The following is a 15,354-nucleotide window of genomic DNA, read 5'->3' as shown; positions in this document are numbered from 1 at the left end:
CCTTTGTCTAGACTTAATAAACAAGTACACATGAGCTTCCAGTTATTTAGAAACATATGCAGTCATTTTACAAAAGCAATGCCAAACGCACAATTGTAGCTGGTGTTTATCTCCGGGTCAGAGGATTAGACAGGTAAGAGATATAAGAAGATACAAAGAATGGGTCATAGTCCCCCCATTTTAAGATGGATGTTAGATTCACAGGCATTTTAAAATAAAGGAACATTCTTCAAAAATAAAGAAGTAAAAGAAAACCAAACCAGTACATCAAGGATGTATAGCTTTGCAGCAGTGACTTTTTAATTTTCTGTAGAAAAATTGGCTTTGGGATTCCAAGGGAAAAATTCTATATTTGGTATTCTTTAGGAAAAAAAAAACTGACACCTAAGTGAACTATATACTCAGACAAGAAAAAAATGGCATCGGATTTCTCATTTCTGTAACTCTTTGGAAGCATTATTGTGTGACTACAAGCACATAATAAATGCAGGTTTACTTTACTCCTTCATTTTATCAGCTTATCACAAAGTGGAATCAGCCTTCTGAGGACCTACTTCAGTTGATTTTATTAGCAACTGCCTAAATATCATCTTTCTTAGAGTGTGAGCAACCAAGAGGTAGTGTATCAAATTTCAGTTCACTGCCATTACTATAGCGGCATTCTGAATTTTTATGCTCTCACATATCACATTGCATAGGAGCATTTATATAAATTTAATCTCGAAGTAAGTTGAGAACAGGCATGTTTAAGATAATATAGCATATGCAGAGAACACCTTTAAGCATGGGCCAACTGTGCAATAAACTATCTTGATAAGATCATTTTGAAATTGGAATTTAAGTTTCTATAAAAGCAGTTAAGTTAAATAACAAATTTATCCAGCTTTAATGAATATTTGATTGGCTTTTAGAGATAATTGCCCTCTATCAGGGTCATAGCATTAACGTGAAAACTAGTCATTATCTTCTCAATGAGAACTGGAAAGAAATCTCTATTAAAGTTTTTGAAGGACTTTTTAGTAAAATAACTTTGTATGCTGTTGACATTGTATAAGAATTTGAAAATATTTCTCTTAACTCAGCTATTTAATGCTGAAGTTTTGTTCTAATGTTTGTAGAGATGTCTTCAAATTCTCAATACACAATTAAAACATATTTTTATCTTGCAATAATATTACTATATCCAGACCAGAAAGAAGGAAAATAAATGGATCAATCTGTTGTCAAGCTTGTCTCGTCTCTTCTCTTCTCTTTTCTTCTTCTTTTCTTTTCTCTCTCTCTCTCTATTTTCTTATTTTTATTTTTATTTATTTATTTATTTATTTTAAGATAGGATCTTGCTGTTGCAATTCTCCTGCTTCAGCTTCCCATCTGGGACCACAAGCTTGTGCTGCCACACTGGGCTGTATTTCAGATTGTTTCGCTATTGCCTAAACTAGTCTTGAGCTCACAATCCTAAAGAATGAGATTACAAACATGAGTCCTTATCCTCAGTTTCCAGTTTGGATCGGGATTTGAACCTAGGTCTTGCATATGGTTTTAACTCATGGAGCAGAACATCTTAGCAACAGATGCCGCCAGGGTTGGGCCTGTTAATTTTTTTCTTTTGATATTTCATTACAGGTTGCTGTTCACAATTAGCACATCCTGTTTGTTTTTTGTTGTCAATCAATGAATAGTTTTGAAAAAGGCATAAGAAATAAAATATTGCTTTTGAATATGATCCAGGATTATGTAAACTACATGTGACATTGATCTGACCAGTAGATGTAATATGTTAAAATTCATCAAACTCTAGTAGGAAAATCTTTAACTGAGACCTAGAAGATGGAGGTATTTAGGAGAATTGTGCATCTAAAATATATTTGTTGTAATACTCCACATATAAATTATCTGTACATAACAGAACTAGAATGACAAAACCTTTCTAAGGAATTCTGCTTTAAGGATAAAATGATGAACATTCCCACAAAATTTGCTAGACAAATACTTCAATGTCACACCCACAACAAAAATCTGCAATATTGTCTTTGAAAGCTAGTAGCTGATGTATTGAGAAAGAAAGCTCAGAGCAGTTTATAAAATCTGAAGTTCTTTAAATCCTGAGGCTTTGGTTACACTTACACTCATGTTCAAGGTTATTGTTTAAAGGGGTATTTCAGCTTATAGAAAAAAAAAAAAAACCTGAGGGAACAAAGGATTATAGACTTATAATGTGCCCCCCCCCATGCTTTCCTTATCTTATGACAATGTCCCCAGAATTTATGATGTAAGATATAATGAACAATCAGTCACTCACATTTTTTAAATGGATCAGTGTAAATCCTTGACAAAAAATGTGCAACCTCCTCTCTCCTTGCCCCTCTCTGTTATATAAATGAGTCCTCTCAGTAGCCATTTCAGTGCATACTTTCTGGGCAACTAGAATCTGTGTCACCTGACTGGGTGTTATCTTCAAACAGGCTCCAACTTCTTCCCTTTCATTTACTTTGCCTCGGCCTCTCTTTCAGATTGACATTAGCCTACAAATTGTTACAACGCTTAGATAGGATCTCATTCAGATCAAAAACTAAGATCTGGAGAGAAACAAGTTAGACCTGTATAAATGACAGGCAGGGAGAGTAGCACTCAATAACATTGAATGAGTACTAATCATGATTATAGTATGTTCTACTGCTGTGTCACTGTAGGACTAAGAATTTATGAACAGAACAGTGATTTTATTTTTTTTCCTTAAATGTGTTGCCCTAAAACTCTCAACATTTTTTTAGGACATACTGATGCAGGGAATGGGGGTGCATGGGCCCAATACAAGTGTTGGATTCAGGACTGTGAGATGTCCAGGTTATTGTCCCATGCTCATGAAGAAACAGAAATGTGGATGAAAAAGTAGTGAAGCAGAGTTTATCAAGAAAGAGAATGGAGAAAGAACAGAATGCCCAAGTGGGAAAGAGGTCTCAGAAATGGATTGTCAAAGAGCTGAGGCAGAGTTTTTGTCTAACAGTTTGAGCAATGCAGTTGGCTCTCTAATAAGGAAGTATGCTTTAGAAAATAATTACATGGTAGTCTGGGTGATTATTACCCTATTTTTGTGCGGTCAGTAGACCATGTGGATCTTCACTTCTTGTTAAATGTAGTTAACAAAAAGAAACTCTTGCCCTTAGCTATAGTTATTGAGTCCTTGTGCAGCCAGCTCTTTGTTAAATCTTAGCCACCATGACTCCATCTTGGATAAGGCTTACTGTGTCTCTATCTTTGGCCTTATACTCTAACTATATGTCCCAAATCTATCTCCTACTTCAATATCTTAAAGATTACTTACCTTTAAGACTTAAATATCTCTACCTCTATTCTTTAAAGCAAAGGCAGACTTATCTAATTCTATTCTTTTTTCTCATTACCACATAGGTATTATATCATATTTCAAAAAGTAATGAGATACTAATACATCTGGAATATACCTTTTAGGTTTATAACATGTGGGTTTCTCTACTACCACACACAAGATGTTTATTTTGTGGTGACTGAGCTTTTTAAAGTATATAATAATAATAAAAATCGAATGATAAGTATTGCTTATCAGATAAATAAATATTAAGTCATATAATTATCTAATTGTTCATTGGTGTGACGTCTTTAGAGAAGTATTTTTATATTTTTTATTTCTTGTAATTACTCACAGATTATTAGCTGAGATTCCAACATAATATTGCCAAGATTATCAAAATATGCAGAAGCACATCCAGGAAAATTGGTGTGGTGCATAGGCCCAGTGAAACTAAATTGGTATTTTTTTCAGATACAAATTGAAACTGAGAATGAGAGCAAATCGCTGTCATCTCTCAATTGCACTTACAATTGCATCACCTAAATGAAATACTTTTCTTCCAGAAATTATCTCTACACTGGTAAAATACAGAATCCAAATCATGGACAACAGGAAAACGTAAATTTACATGACAATATACAATTTCTTTATGCAAAAGTTACTTTTGAAGGAAAAATATAGTGTTAGAGCTAAAATTGAGACTTCTTTTGAAATGACTCCTGGATATTAAACCTGCATCATTGACAATGTCTGTTACTCATGTTCTCTATTTTGTTGCGCAATATATACTATTTCAGTCACTGTGCTTCTAGCATATTGTGTTCATTGTGCATTATTTACAGTAACATTTTAATCCCAAACTCCATGTAATATCTCCCTTAACACAGGAAACTGACAGGTAAATGAAGTGTTGACAGTGGTATGAAGCATTTTTTTCACATCTAAGAAAAAGTGACTTTTTTTTATAAATTCTAGCGAAGACTGACCTCAGTGAGGTTAACGGCAATTCGTCCTTTAAAAAGAGAAAATAATTGCTTTGCCTATTTTTATATTTAATGAATATAAAATTATGAAGCAGTAAAAGTAACCATAATAATTTTAACTTCGAAGATTGGAAATGTAATTAAGATATTTTTATTTAGAAAAAATAATTCTATTTCATTGCCTTTATATAGAAACATTATGAGACTAGCAGTTAGCGTGATGGCTATGTTGCTGGACTCCCACATAGTAGGCTGTGGTTCGAGTCCGGACCCGGTAGCTTAAACTCACGCTGGGCACCTGTGCGTGCGTGCCCAAGATCCTGAGAGAATGGAGGGAAAGGGATTGTGGCGTGGCCATTCCCCTGGGGGTATGATTTCTCGTTTTCTGTCTCTCTGTCTCTCTCTGTCTTTCTGGCGAGTGCACATACCCTATAGCAAAAACCTCTCCAAAAAAAAAAAAAATGATTACTCTATCATATGTTTTTTAAATCATCACATTTAAACTCTCAGATACTGGGTTATATCTAACCTTTCTAGGGACTGCATTAAAATAATGTATGCTTTGACATTCTAGAATCTAGATATTAGTTTCAACACATTGTATTGGCAGAGACTAGTTATTTATTTATTTATGTATTGTGCACACAGTTAAACTCCATTTCCTTGTTTTCTTCATTTAAGTCAGTCCATATGGCTATGATGAAAAATAAAATGTGGGAGGAAGTAATGTGCAATTCTTTAGATGTTTCTCGATGACTTTCTCTGAAACAAAATCAATCAGATTTGTCCATAGAGATTTCCCACAGATATGATTCTTTCTCATTTTCCTTTTTAGCTGGATAGAATGAAGACAATTTCTCACATAAATTAAAGGGAGAGAGACTTTTGCTTTAGGTTGCATGTACTCAGTGGTCAGACAGAGAGAGAGAAAGCAAGAAATTAATTCCAAGAGGAGATGGCCACACTGAAATCCCTTCTCCTCCATACTCTTCTCAGGATTTTTGGCACATATGCACACATGCCTGGTGTGAGTTTAAGCCACCGGGTCTGGGACTCGAACCATGGTACACTATATGGGAGTACAGCAACATAACCATTATGCCACCTGCTGGTCCCTCATTGAAATTTTAATGAGTGATAAATAGAATTTATGATAATTATAATATATATTATGATATATGTTTATTAGTTTGCAGAGGGCTCATGCACTCACCAAAGAGAGAGAGAAAGATAGAGAAAGCAACTCTTGTGGGGTTGTGTGACTATCCTTTCCCTTAACTTCTCCATTCTGTCAGACTTGGGGGCACATGTGTACATACACTTCTGGTGTATTTCTCCTAACACAGGATTTGAACTGTGGTTGGCCATGTGAGATCCAGTCAGCAATGCCAAACATTTAACAACTACTTTACAGGGCCAGTTGAACTAATGACAATTTATAAAGCCTCTAGAAGATTAGTCATCACTACTTAGGAGTGATGACAAATGCTATTCTACCATATTAAACCTTGGAAGACTGCACAATCAATGATTAAGGGTCAGGAGCAGTAGATGCTGGAATGGTTATAACACTGGACTCCCATGTAGTTGGTTGAGGTTCAAGTCCAGGACCCAGCAACTTAAAACTCACACTGGATATGTGTGCATGCCCAACATGCCAAGAGGAGAATGGAGGAGATGGGATTGTGACATGGCCATCCCCCCCTGGGTGGTGATTTCTTGCTTTTTGTCTCTCTCTCTGCTTCTGGCAAGCACATATGGACTATAGCTAAAATCTCTCTCTTAAGAAAAAAAAGAGAGAGAGAGATTAAAGGGCACTTCTGCATACCCCCTGGGTGACTTTATTTTTTCTTTCTTTTTTTTTTTTTTTTTTTGGAGAGGTTTTTGCTATAGGGCGTGTGCACTCGCCAGACAGAGAGAGACAGACAGGAAGCAAGAAATCACCCCCAGGGGGGATGGCCATGCTGCAATCCCTTCTCCTCCGTTCTCCTCTCAGAATCTTGGGCATGCACGCACACACGCCTGGCATGATTTTTAAGCCACCGGGTCCGGGACACGAACTGCCATCGACTACATGGGAGTCCAGCGACATAGCCATTACACTAACTGCTGGTCCCCTGACTTCTTTTTAAAAGACATGGTCTTCCCAAATCTATTATTCTGTTTCTAGGTTTTCTCTTATAGCTACCTTGTTTCTACTTTTTTTACTCTAATGAATCTTACTGTTTACAATTCTTTTTTTAATTTTAATTTTATTTTTTGCTACAGTACTTGTCAAAAACAGAGATAAAAGAAAGTGAGAAAGCATAGCATGGAGGTTGGTGAGGGGAGGCCAAGCAACAATCTCTCCTCCTCTGTTCTCTTCCTGGGATTCTGGGCATGTGTGCACATGCACCCAGCATGATTTTCAAGACAACAGATCTGGGACTCAAACTGAAGTTGGGCATGTGGGAGTCTAGTGCCTTACCTACCATGTCAACTGGGGCCCTGTGTAAACTTTTTATCAAAGAAAATATAAAAATGATCACCAAAGTATATGATGAGATGCTCAATATAACCAATCACCAGGAAGCAGCAAATCAAAATCAGAATGAGATATAACCTCACATATGTTAAGGTAGCTATATTAAAAAAAGATAACCAGTGGTAAAGGTAAAGAGAGAAAGGAACTTTTCTACACTGCTGATAGGTATATAAATTAGTAAAGCCATTCTATGCTAATTATTATGAATAAAAATGAATAAACTTTAAAAAGTAAGATGGGATACAGAATATTTTACTGCAGTAAAAACAATAACTGATGATAATAAAAAAAGCACAAGCATAATGTATGGTGAAAAAAATCAAACTGGTGGCCCTCTCATCATGTGAGTGCTTGGAAAGGGAGAAGTACAAAAGGATTCATGATTGACCAATGTCTGAGGGGATTAATGGGCCTTTTTTTTTTTTTTTTCTGAGAGATTTTTCCAGTAGGGCACATATGTTCACCAGAGAGACAGAAGGAGAGAAATCCCCCCCAAAATGAGATGGCCATTCCACAATCCCCTCTCCATCCTCCTCTCAGGATTTTAGGCACAAACACATACACACGTGCCTGGTGTGAGTTTCGAGTCACTGGGTCCAGGACTAACTGAGGTCAGCTCATGTGTAAGTCCAACCTCTTTAGCCATCATGCCACCTGCTAGCCTGGGAAAAAGTGGATCTGTTGTTAATAAGGATTGCCTGTGGGACCAGCAGTTAGTGTAATGACTATGTCTCTGGATTCCCATGTAGCCGACCGCGGTTCGCGACCCGGACCTGATGGCTTAAAACTCACGCCGGGCGCATGTGCCTGCGTGCCCAAGATCCCGAGACGAGAGCGGAGGAGAAGGGATTGTGGCGTGTCCATAACTCCTGGGGAGTGTTTTCTTGCTTTCTGTCTCTCTGTCTCTCTCTATCTGTCTGGTGTGCTCATGCACCCTATAGCAAAAACCTCTAAAAATAAAAATAAGGATGGGAACCAGTGGTTAGCGTAATGGCTATGTCGCTGGACTCCCACATAGTCGACCGCGGTTCGCGTCCCGGACCCGGTGGCTTAAAACTCACGCCGGGCGCGTGTGCGTGTGTGCCCAAGATCCCGAGAGGAGAATGGAGGAGAAGGATTGCGGCGTGACCATCCCCCCGGGGGGTGATTTCTCGCTTTCTGTCTCTAATGTCTCTCTCTGTCTGTCTGGCGAGCGCACGTGCCCTATAGTGAGAAATCTCTCCAAAAAAATAAATAAATAAATAAGGATTGCCTGAGAATAATAAAAAAAGAAAATATGTAAAATAAGGGAAATATGGATGAAGGCTTACCTTATTTGATATTAAGATATGACATTATATTAAGATCAACAGATACATGTATTCTTATAAACACATATTTTGGAAATATTTATATGTATATACACAAATAGATGCAAATGAAACATCACATAAAAGCAGCAAAGCAGAAGCAGAACCAAGCACATGTGATAATGAAATGTGTTTGTATGTATATTTACACACACATGCAAATGAAAAGATATCATTAGATATCAGTAAAAATATGAATATCAGTCCCAAATTAAATTATCTTGAAATCTCAATCAATCATTTTCTAACTGCACATTAATCAACATTATTATTTTTTTTTTAAAGAGAGATTTTTGCTATAAGGCATGTGCACTCACTAGAAAGACAGAAAAAGACAGAAAGACAGAAAGCAGGGGGCTGGTCATGCTGCAATCCTTTCTTCTCCATTCTCCTCTCAGGATTTTGGGCATGCATGCACACATGGCCAGCATGAGTTTTAAGCCACTGGGTCCTGAAATTGAACTGCAGCCAGCTCTGTGGGAATCCTGTGACATAATCATTACACTATCTGTTGGTCCCAATCAGCATCTTTTATAAAAATTATATTTATTATCATTAGTATTTTAAATTTGGCCAGAGAGAAACAGGCAGACGGAAAGAAAGGGAAAACGAAAAAGCTAGCCAACCAGTCCGACAACGGAACCGTGGTCGGGCATGTGGGAGTCCCATGCCCCAATCACCACACTACCTGCTGGTCTTATTAAGTGACATCTTAATCTTCTGCTTGCTCAGTTTTCTCATTTCTATTATAAAAATACCACAGCTGTTGAGTGCATTAATTAAATATGTATAAGCTATATAAAAGTGTACAGAAATTAGTAAGTACTCAATAAACACTGATTATTTATATTCTCTCACTTTTGTTAGTTTTGTTACAATGATGTAATGAAAATGGAAGTCCAGAAGGAAAATAGTGGTTTACTTATCAGACAAGTTATTGTTTAATAAATGATTCTAGAACAATCATTCCAGAACAAAATAAGCATCTGAACTTTTTTTATTATACCAAGGATACATATAAATTTCATATAGCTTAGTATTTAAACACATGTAAATAGAAAATATATATCATAAAATCAAGAAAACAGCATACTAGAAATCTTAAGAAAGAACACAGTCAAAAGATATACAAATAAACCTATATATATATTTAAATATATGGCTTTAAATATTTGGAAGAGAAAAATAACATATGTGATACATTATTAATTTGCAAAAATTATAACACAAAGAAGACTAAGGGTTTTGCTGGTTTAAAGAGCATCTGAATATGACTCTGGAAGCATAAATTCTTACCTCAGCCCATGACACTAATCCATGGTGGGGCCTTAGATATGTCGTTTAACTTTCTTAGACTCAATGTACTCACTGTTAGAAAAGAATTGTATAACTAGTTAAATCATTTCTAAGACTCTTCTGAAGTACTGAACATCATTGTTTGGTCTGACTGGCATGGGATGACATGACAAATCTAATTGCAAATACATCCTCAAGTCTCTGTTAACGTACGTGTCATTTTGAAATTATGAAAGTCCAGCCACTGTGGTGGGTACTGCTAAGACATTGTGTTCTGCAGGCTGGGACCACATGGGGAAGCTGGGTTTAATTTCAGGTTCAACCTAAAGACTGGAGGCAAGTGTTGCATGCCTGTAACCCCAGTAACTCTGGAAGCGGAAGCAAGAAAATGGAGAGAGCAACCATGGCTTGGGTAACACAGAAAGATATTGTCAACAAAGAGCCAGATGTGGTGCTGCATGCTTCAAATCCCAGCTAGGAGGCTAAGGCAGGAGCACTGTGATTGGCTGAGACCTTGTCTTAAAATACATATATAATAAAATGAACTGATAACTCTACACATTAATTTAACTCCCAAATGTAAAAACTATCTATCTTAGGCAACTAAGAAAGAAGTGAAAAAAAAAAAAAATCTAGGGCCAGTGTCATGATGCAATAGGAAAGTGCTATTTAAGACAAACTGAATCCCAGATGGTGACCCTGACTGGTCAGTCTTATATATATGATGGGCACCTATACAAGATCAGGACTTCTGAAAGTCTGGAGGAAGGGGTTCCCGGTATGACCAGAACCTCCTAGTAGAGGGTGCTCATCTCTCTTGCTCCCTTTCAATTGTATACACACATATTCTATCATGAATAAAGGGAAAAATAGAATCTCAACTTGAAAAAAAAAAGCATGTGAAAAATATAAGGATAGAAATATACACATTTAAGCAAAACTATCACTGGTTTATCTAGAATAATTTTTGTAAAAATTAGAGAATTTGAATGATACAAAAATTTCTTTTAAAATTAAAAGAAAACTGGCACTTATGGTCTAGACAGTGGAAACAGGACTAAAAAAGAGAAGAGCTATAGCACTGGCTGAAAATTAGGGGACATTTTATTACAGAAGTCAAGGGAAGGGAGAGTTGTATCATTGAAGGATAATCAATAATGTGTATTTTGGGCCAGCAGGTTGTGTAGTGGTTAAGGTGTCGGACTCCCACATAGCCGACCATGGTTTGAGCCCCAGACTCAGTGGCTCGAAACTCACGCTGGGCATATGTACATGCATTCCCCAAGTTCCAAGAAGAGAATTGACTGCAGTGTGGCCATCCCGCCTAGGGGTGATTTCTCACTTTCTTTCTGTGTGTCTCTATCTTTCTCTCTGGCCAGTGCATGTGCCTTACTGCAAAAGTCTCAATCAAAAATAAATAAATAAATAAATAATAAAAAATTTATCTCTTTATTTTTCCAGGAGGTAACGTTATCATTGGATTTGCCAACAAAAACATTGGTGACCTTCATGAGGCTAGGTTAAGAATACCTCAAATGCTTCCTTGTAATCAATTCATTTTCCAACTGCATATAAAATATATCTATAGCTGCTAGGTAGAAAATAAAACTCTCTGAGGTACAATAAAGTTAGTACAGGTCAATATCAAGTTGGGGCTATCATACCCTATTTATATTTGTATTTGTATTTGTTCTTTTACATTTGTTCTTTGGATACGCAGTATTTAAAAACCCTATTTATATTTGTATTTGTATTTGTTCTACATTTGTTCTTTGGATACCCAGTATTTAAAAATGTGGCTATTACTGGTTAGCTCAGTAAAGGGTGAGTTAGATCTGTATCATGCTAACTTTCCAGTTCCTTCTATTTGGAAAGAACACATGGATCTGGATCAATTTCAATAGACATTCAAGGCTTCTGTGATGTGAATGAAATGATACAAGATAAAGATGGTTTAAAACAAGATTGTCTACTTTTAAAAATTTATTCATGCTCATTTATTTGTTCTGTTGAGAGAAAGAGAAGAAAATAGAAACCTTAATAGTTTTTTTCCCACCACGATCTCCACCCCTCCCATCAAAGCCTGCCTTCGAGTCAGCCTGGATGACAGGTCTCTGTACATATACATGCCCACCATGTTTCAGGGTTACCCGAGATTCAAAGTATGGGCTTGCATGTAGCTCTAGCATTGCATCGTGCCACCTGCTGACTGTATCACTGCAGCTAGGCCTTCCTTTAAATGTATTTTAAATCTTTGTAAGTACATTTACTAACAAGCCCACACATACTGAAGGAATATAACACTCATTGACACTGTACATGCTTATTTACAAAATTGGTCTTGCATGTGTTCTAAGCCTTTTCTTAGTTTTCTTTGTTGCATTTTTCCAGTATAGAATTGTGAATTGGGTCTCTGATCCCTTTGGTGGTCTTAGTTGCCTATGAAGCTCTGAACTGTATAGTCATTTTCAACAGGTTCTCTCTTTCTATGTAGATCTATATGAGAAACAAAATAAATACATAAATAAATAAAAATAAAAATGTAAATGTTCCTCATAAATAAGACAAAAGAAGAGGACTCCAGATTCAACCCAATATCACACGGATTTTCTGCTCTTCACTATTCATAGCTACGACTAATCTTTTGGAGGAGTTATTCCTCCGCTGATTGAATTCTATGAACTTTCCCTGAACTTGGTGAGAGAGTGTTTTAAATATCACCACCAGTGTCTGGCTTTCTTTTTAAATAGACCAAGTACTGATAGCCTATGTTCAAAGTCTGCTCTTTCATATTTTCACATTTTCCAGGCACTCAGACTTTTTGTCTAACCATTGCAATATTCTACTCCTTACTTATTTGTGGTTCATGTGGCTCAGTTACTCAGTGATTTGCAAGTTAACTGGCAAACTAATGGTAACTGGTATTGTGGGTAATACCAACAATTACCATTTTAGTTTAATTGGATATTAAATAGAAAAAATTGACCTAAATAAGCATTAAAGACCCTACACTACAGTTGCTTAATCTAAGGGAAGGGTAAATTCTGACCTACACAAGTACTCTTTTTTTCTGCTTTACTATCTTTGTGCCAAAGATTTGTTTACCCAAACAAAAAGTCCTGGTTTTGTCAAAATATCTTTACTCACTTTCAGATAACATCAGAACAATTCAACATTATGCATGGCTGTTCAAGATCTGATCACATCTCTTTATCATTGATTCCACTTGTTCTAGTGCCATACGATGGGTGATTGAGGGAATATCTGAGTATTGTAATAAAATACAAGATACAGATTTGTTTCAGTGGTATTTAATATGCTAATTCTCATAGGAAAATAATCAGTCTATCTGATAGCTTTTATATGCTACCTACAAGTGATAAATCCCATTATTGAGGGCTTTAGTAATCTCCATCTTTACCTACATAATAATTTCTTAGTTTGTGTGCCCTGAGTATGTGAAGTCAAAGAGAAGAAAATCTAATTTTAAACCCCGAGATGAAATATGTGGAAACATACACAGGAGGAGCATAATATCCATAATGCAAGCAAGAATAGAAAGCAAACAGAAAACACAAGTAGGTCATCAATTATGTCGCAGACTTGAAACAATAATATTAAATTAATTTACATCAGATTCAATATTAAATCAATAAACTTCCAAAAAGATTGAAATGATAAAAAAAGACAACATAAGCTAAAGCTCTGTATCTACTACTGTTAAAAATAAACCTTCCTTTAAGAAGACAATGCACTAATACTGTTACTATAGTATAATTGCAAAGATATTTACAAAATAAGAACACAGGACACAGACAAAAGCTTTTATGTTAGAGCAAGTATTGCAATATATTATTTATTTTATTTTTATTTATCCTTTAAACATTTCCCATAGTGTGTAGTTAGAACTGCAACAATTAAATGAGTCTCCTTTCTAAATCTATAAATACATCTATAGTAAGGTTTTATATCATTTTTGTCTTTCTTTTTGCTGGCATTAGCATATTCAGTGCTTCAGGATACTCACAATATATGCAATGTGAATGCATTCTTTTGCAATTTTGCAGTATAAAATTCTGAATGTACTTGCAAAAGAGCTGTGAAGTCAAACAGGCAATGGACTCCATATGTTTATCTCCACACTTTCATTAAGAGGGGCTTAATTTATTTTTTTTCCTCCTCTTACATCATTTTTTAAAGTTTTACCTAAGAGAAATATTCATAATTTTATGGGATGCTCTCAGATACAGTATAAATTTTTATTTCACTGCTAACTATTTTGTGAACATACTGATCTATAAATGATACGCTGTAAGATATTTTATACTTGTCAGTCTCTAAAATTTCTAAGTAGCTTGTCATAAATTTTGAAGAAATCATCAAGTATGCCTGAAAATTAAATCATTTGCAGCTTATATTCCATTGAAAGCAGGTCCTTCTCCACCTTTGGGTACCATCCAGTTAATATTCTGATAAGTATCTTTCTTTCCTCTTTTTTGAGAGATTTTTGCTACAGGGTGCATGCACTCACCAGAGAAAGAGAGAAAGACTAAGAGACATCACTTCCCAAGGGGCTGGCCATCCTGCGATCATTCTCCTCCATTTTCCTCTTGGGATATTGGGTGCACGTGCATGCACCCAGCGTGAGTTTCAAGCCGCCACATACAGGACTCAGACCACAGTTGACCACATGGGATTCTACTGCTCTACCCGCTATGCCACCTGATGGCTCCTTGACTTGGATCTTTAATAATGACATATTTTACAATGTATTCAATTCTGAGAAGTTATCTGTAACCAAAATATGTCACCTTTCTCCAAAGGTACAAATTCATAAACTCATGCAGGACAGAATAACTTTTCAAACCCATCATATACTAACAGACAGATTTCCATTTACTGGGGGTACTGTCACCCTTTAAGATTAAATGTGTTGATGGATCCTGTCCATGATCAGAACTACTCAGAGTCACAGTTGACAGAAGGTCAAAAAGGATCTGTTGATTGGGTTTTGTATACTCAAAAGGCATGCCATCCTAGGCTGGCTTGAACTTAACAGAGTCAGAACCTTAATATTTTAGAGACCAATGCTCCATTCCTTTATATATCCAGTAACATATTCCAGTGTAAATGACTCCTCCATAGACACCCCATATTCCATGATGCTATGGTTTTATATTTCCAAGAAAATATAGTTCTTTGTATATTCATGATTGCTTCAAATTGTCCTCCTCCTCCTGCAGGTTGTCCTCTTGTCTTTGATGGAAGATGTTCACCAGTTAGCTGAGTCAAATAGATTCTGTGGCCAAAACTTCCTCTTCATTGTTGTGTTGGTACCTTTAATCTTGGGAATATTCATGATACCAGGGCTGCAACAAAGTAGTAAACTACCAGGGAAGGTGAGTTTTAGTATAGACTGAAGAGCACTTTCACTGCGAGCTCTGGTTCCCTATGCAATTTTTGTTCTCCTTCCAGTGTGGGCTGATGCTGAGATGGTGTATCCACCTCTAGAATCGTCTCACTGGACTGAAGTCACAAAACCAAGAGCTACCAGAGGCTCATCTTTATTTAAATGAGGAAAGACCCTCCTTGGGTGTATCTGTCCATGGATCAACCAAGAACATGATATACTCTACAAATATCTCTCATAGCACTTAACATAGTACATTGCATTAGGCTACATATCTTAACTTTCTCAGGCAATCAATTCTCCAGCAGCAAAAGTTCTAAATTTTTGTTACCTGTATTTTTCTCTTAGTGCCTTAGAGAATATACATACATGCACTAACTTTTCTGCCAGTTACTCACACTTACAGAGGTTGGATTACTTATTCATGATAGAGTATTTTTTTCCTTATTCATGATAGAGCGAGA

The 15,354-nt window shown here is 36.3% G+C and overlaps 1 pseudogene; it reads right to left on the bottom strand.

The window, feature by feature from the left end:
* Nucleotides 1-13,892: 13,892 nt before the first annotated feature.
* LOC114006344 (electron transfer flavoprotein-ubiquinone oxidoreductase, mitochondrial-like) lies at nucleotides 13,893-15,087 on the bottom strand (annotated as a pseudogene).
* Nucleotides 15,088-15,354: the final 267 nt, after the last annotated feature.

The sequence above is a fragment of the Tupaia chinensis genome, unplaced genomic scaffold, assembly GCF_000334495.1.
Source record: "Tupaia chinensis unplaced genomic scaffold, TupChi_1.0 Scaffold147177_1, whole genome shotgun sequence".
In the NCBI taxonomy this organism is placed as follows: domain Eukaryota; kingdom Metazoa; phylum Chordata; class Mammalia; order Scandentia; family Tupaiidae; genus Tupaia; species Tupaia belangeri.
Note: the sequence above shows the minus strand (reverse complement) of the source record. Positions and strands in the feature narration are given on the sequence as shown.